The following is a 6,089-nucleotide window of genomic DNA, read 5'->3' as shown; positions in this document are numbered from 1 at the left end:
ATTTAAGTTTCACTCTCCATAATCCGAGAGCGACAGAGGAGCATCTTAGCAGAAGGGATTTAAATATTTAACAACATCTGGAAGACTCTGTAAAGGTTTATTCTAGAGGTCGACAAATTTGGGTTTTTATCTGGCCGATGCGGATATTTAGAAATCAGAGCAGCCGATGGCCGATTTTCTTTTTTTCTCCATTTATGTCATAAAATCTAAATCTTACTTAATAAGACATGATACAGAAAATCAATTAAACACACATTAAACAACACAAGACCCAATCAGTGCACTGGTTACCAGGTTTCTGTACACGAGTCTACCTGCAGCCTGAACTACAGCTGTTTAAAAGCTCACTAACAAAACAGTTCCCAAATCCTATTCTCTCACTCTCTCTCCCCAAATCTCATTCTCTCACTCTCTCTCCCCAAATCTCATTCTCTCACTCTCTCTCTCCAAATCTCATTCTATCTCTCTCCAAATCCCATTCTCTCACTCTCTCTCCCCAAATCTCATTCTCTCACTCTCTCTCTCCAAATCTCATTCTATCTCTCTCCAAATCCCATTCTCTCACTCTCTCCCTAAATCTCATTCTATCTCTCTCCAAATCCCATTCTCTCACTCTCTCTCCCCAAATCTCATTCTATCTTTCTCCAAATCCCATTCTCTCACTCTCTCTCTCCAAATCCCATTCTCTCACTCTCTCTCTCCAAATCTCATTCTATCTCTCTCCAAATCTCATTCTCTCATTCTCATTCTCTCTCTCTCTCTCTCTCTCTCTCTCTCTCTCTCTCTCTCTCTCTCTCTCTCTCTCTCTCAAATCCCATTCTCTCACTCTCCCTCTCCAAATCTCATTCTCTCATTCTCTCTCTCTCCAAATCCTATTCTCTCACTCTCTTTTTCCAAATCTCATTCTCTCATTCTCTCTCTCCAAATGTTATTATCTCACTCTCTCTCTCTCCAAATGTTACTCTCTTATTCTCTCTTTCCAAATGTTATTCTCTAATTCTCTCTCTCCAACTGTTATTCTCTCATTTTCTCTCTCTCCAAATGTTATTCTCTCTCTCTCTCTCTCTCTCTCTCTCTCTCTCTCTCTCTCTCTCTCTCTCTCTCTCTCTCTCTCTCTAAATGTTATTTTCTCATTCTCTCTCTCTCTCTCTCTCTCTCTCTCTCTCTCTCTCTCTCTCTATAAATGTTATTTTCTCATTCTCTCTCTCTCTCTCTCTCTCTCTCTCTCTCTCTCTCTCATTAAATGTTATTTTTTCTTATTCTCTCTCTCTCTCTCTCTCTCTCTCTCTCTCTCTCTCTCTCTCTCTCTCTAAATGTTATTTTCTCATTCTCTCTCTCTCTCTCTCTCTCTCTCTAAATGTTATTTTCTCATTCTCTCTCTCTCTCTCTCTCTCTCTCTCTCTCTCTCTCTCTCTCTCTCTCTAAATGTTATTTTCTCATTCTCTCTCTCTCTCTCTCTCTCTCTCTCTCTCTCTCTCTCTCTCTATGTTATTTTCTCATTCTCTCTCTCTCTCTCTCTCTCTCTCTCTCTCTCTCTCTCTCTCTCTCTCTCTCTCTCTCATTAAATGTTATTTTTTCTTATTCTCTCTCTCTCTCTCTCTCTCTCTCTCTCTCTCTCTCTCTCTCTCTCTAAATGTTATTTTCTCATTCTCTCTCTCTCTCTCTCTCTCTCTCTCTAAATGTTATTTTCTCATTCTCTCTCTCTCTCTCTCTCTCTCTCTCTCTCTCTCTCTCTCTCTCTCTCTCTCTCTCTCTCTCTCTCTCTCTCTCTCTCTCTCTCTAAATGTTATTTTCTCATTCTCTCTCCAAATGTTATTCTCCCTTCAAATTTTATTCACATTTTCTCTCCAAAAGCAGCAACCAATAAAATAAATAACGCTAGATTTAGGACGCATTATAAGTATTTTAGTGCATCAATGTTGCGCTCTATACAGAGAGCACGCTCGCACAGGCAATTCGGCCAATTTCATTTGAATTTCCGACATGTGAGCTGCAAAACCTGTCTGCAGTGTGTCCTTTCTGCACTTATTTTTTTATTTTATTGATTCCAAATAAAACTAAATAAAAGCTATATCTTTCTGTGGTCATGTACATCGCGGCTTTAAAATGTTATGAGGTATCGTTTTACGAATGTTTATGTGGATCAGAAATAAAAAGAGGGAAAAAAAACATTCTCAGCTCATTTGAAGTAAATTAGCATTAGCAGGGTTTATATTGGATTTCGAATAGGAATACTTAATTTAGTGTTTTCCTATTCTTTTCCCAGTAGTTTAAAAGTATTTAACTTCATTACTGTACTACATTTTTTAGCACCGCTGGACTCATTTTCAGTCCGAACTTTAGAATCGAGCTTGTGTTTTGTGATCTCAAAAGTTGTTTTCTCGACTTAATTTTGTGGCAGCAGGGCACTTGGATGAGCGCCAGAGATACGTGATCCCTCCAGACATGCTCCTTTAGAAGACAAAGTAAAGAAAGGCATTGTGGCTTCACCTGATTTAACTCTTCAGGATAGGATTTTCTTTTTCCAAATGTCTTTACCAAATTCTAAATGACTATCAGGTGTGGCCCTTGATTGGTTGGAATGAAAATCTGCACCCACACCGGCCCTTTATGGAAAAGATTGGACACACCCCCTGGCTTAATACATGTCCATGATGAAGTGTCAATTAATGTTTAATCGAAGCAGTAAGGAAACTATACTCTATTGGGTATTTTAAAACGCAGAGGAGGCACTTGATATGTTCCTTTACCTATATTTTCAACCTAGACTTAAACACTGCCACTGTCCCAGATGTGGGGTTTATAAGAACAGTCCATGTAATGTGATGTTTCCGATGTCAAAGAAAATAATAAACCCCAGATGTTTTTTTTTTTTTGGTTTTGTATTATGTAGTTTATTTGATGGTTGTGTTTTGGATCCATGATGGGTTTGATGCATAGTATTATTTGGAACATTGTTGGTGCAAATGCACATAAAACTGCTTTATCCGCTGTGATTATTGCTCAAGAAGGCATGTTGTTCTAGCTATCTAACTCCGGGGGGCTCTAGCAGAGAGAAATGTGCAAGCAAGGCATGGAAACAAAGTTTGGGAAGAAGTGAAAAGAGTGTGTTCCAATTAGCGGTTCCATTGTTGTAAGCAGAAAGGAAGAAAAGACATTTAAATGAACCCATCAAACCATGCACGACTGGAACTTTGTTTATTTCAGTATGCAACACAAACACAGATTAGAAGGTTGTACTGCTGTAATGTGCTTAATTACAAACACTAAAGTGTCATAATGGTCCCATTGCACTAATAACATCTTGCTTCTCAGTCTTCTTAGTCTGTTGATTGACCTTCGCAAGCTCACACTGGACAGCGGTAACCAAGCTTTTTAGTGTCTTCAGGGCCGTGTCCACACAAATGAGTTTTTGGTTTGAAAACGCATATTTTTCTCTCTGTTTCTCCATCCATCCACACTGAGATGACATTTTCAATCAATGTGGCTTTTTGAAAACGCTCTCCAAAGGTTAAAAACGTGACATTTCAAAGAGCCGGAAAGTAAATAAACAATCAAAGTGTCTTCTGGTCATGTACAGTACAGGGACGTAAGCGTTTTTCAGGCATTTTTAGTTTGAATGAGCAATTTTTGGAAAATGATTGAAAATTAAAACAGATACGTGAAGCGTTTTTTAGACAATAACTTTAGACACTAACTAAAATTTATCTGGATTTCACACTTTCTGGTTTCTCAGGAACATCAAAAACCCTGCTTTTTTTTTCATCTCCTTAACTATATGAGAAATAGAAAGGTAGGCTGGCGTGGGATGCGCTGGTCTAACATAACGGGGAGGTGGAAGCTCAGAAGACTGAATCGGAAGGTCACGAGTTCAAATCCCAGCACCACCAAAGCTGGGCTTTTGAGCAAGGCTTTAACCCTCAAATCGCTTTGGATAAAGTCGTCTACCAAATGCCATAACAGTAATTGTTAGCGAGAATACGAACAGACCCTCCAAAATAATCAAACTAGCCATAAATAGATATAAAGTAGGACATAGTTCAATATTTATTTATTTATTTATTTATTTATTTATTTATTTATTTATTTTTAATGTAAGAGCAATAAAACACAGAATACATTAATTGAACGGAAAATAATGATATTTTATTAAATTCTATAGCAGTGTCTCTGCTTCATCGCACAACCCTGTGACTGATCAGCACCAGGTATGCTATTCCTAGAATATTTCATTTAATAAATCTAGAAGAAAAGTAAATAACGTGTACACCACAGGTTATTTATTAATTGATGATTTTTGTACTTTTCATAACTTCTGATGCCTTAAATCTCAGTCTGTCACTCTGTACACCAGCAGAGCAACCACATCAAAAAGACATAACACAATGCCTGAGGGAAAACAAAGACTAGTGTGTGTGTGTGTGTGTGTGTGTGTGTGTGTTTTTCATCCTGGACCAACTGGTTTGTTTCTTACGCCATTCCTTACGCAAACTGAAACCTGTTACATCAGCTGATTAAATCTCGACTGGACGATAAGCCACACGATGGCGATTCCTCCTGATTACTTAACAAACCTTTCAGTTCCTCAGTCATTTCTTTAATGTTTTTTTCCCCTCAAGTCAGGTTCAAGTCAGGACATGTTGCTTAACCCATTGCAGACGTGTAAATGCAACATATTTTTATCAATACTGGTCATGTTGAAGAAATAAGAACCTCCACTCTTCTGAGAAGATATGAGGTGGAAGCAAACGTTTCAAGACTAGAAACAAGTACTTTATTTATGTATGTTTGCACACTATCGCCTTCAAAATAGTCCCCTTTGCACAGCAATACAGAGCCCCCAGCGTTCCTGCCACATCTGGAACGTGTCCTGAAAGTCTTCTTTCCGAAGCTTGTCAAGCAAACTTCTGCGATTCGCATCGGATCTTCACAGTTGGGTCAATCTTTGATCTGGATCTTTATCTAGGGGGAGGAGGACGAAGTCCAGAGGAGGCAAGTAGGGTGAGACGTGAGACTGTGTCGTTTTTTTTTCTAGTGATAAACTGGAGGTGCGATGAGAACTCTGTGACGGTGCGCAAGGGGTCAGAAAAGCAGACGTGGTAACGCATGTAGTCAAAACAGCACCAGTCGCAAACAGACCTGTCTTTTGGCACACTGACTTTTCTGAAGGTCGGTGCTCCCTGTGACTGTGTGTGCAGCCTTGTGCTGCCACCTGTTGGCAAAACTAGTCTCAAAACTTTTCTATACCACCTTGTATCAGTCAGTGTATATAAGTCAGCATAAGACCAAATACTGTGGCAGATATTAGCATTAGTTTGCCTTGTCAGGATTATGATTGCACATTTGATACCATCTCGTATCTATTGTAAATGTAGCACCAGGGTTCCTCAGATAATGTTGTTTAATTCCACTGTGTACTGCGTCAGCTATATATATATGGGTGAAAAGACAATAAAAGCTTCTTGACTTGATGCTAATTATGATTTGAGTGATTGGGAATGAATCTGGTGTTAGCTAAGCCTTTTTAGGTAGTTAATAATACTTAGTTTGTATCATGAGAGATATTAGCAGAGAACATTTTAAGAGATTAGAAATGAAGCTACTATGAGATTACCTTATGTTTTCCTGTGTGTCTACATACTGACTGATTTCCCAGCAGAAACTTAAAACAGTGTGTGATTTAACCTGGACACGATTTTAACGTATATATTGTATCTTCACAACAACAACAAAAGATGCAAGTTAGGGTTAGTTAACTTTTTCATCTAAAACGTGATGGATGCTAACAGTGAACTTGTTCCCACATTAATATATTGTACCATAAATTTGTGAATTTTCTGGAATATCGATTTTGGTTTTACTGACATTTAATGACATCTGTTTTTACTGTTTACCTGCACTGTATTTTACTTCAGATAACGTGAGCGCACAGCTAGCATAGTAGCTGACTAGCACACTAGCATCGAAGTTATTTAACAGGATTAAATAGAATATACACTATATAGATAAAAGTTTGTGGACAGAACATAAAATTGGTGTGCTTAATGAACATCTAATTCCACACTGCTGTCATAAAAACCTCTGGGAGA

The sequence above is a fragment of the Silurus aristotelis genome (genome assembly GCF_946808225.1).
Source record: "Silurus aristotelis genome assembly, chromosome: 4".
In the NCBI taxonomy this organism is placed as follows: Eukaryota; Metazoa; Chordata; class Actinopteri; order Siluriformes; family Siluridae; genus Silurus; species Silurus aristotelis.
Note: the sequence above shows the minus strand (reverse complement) of the source record.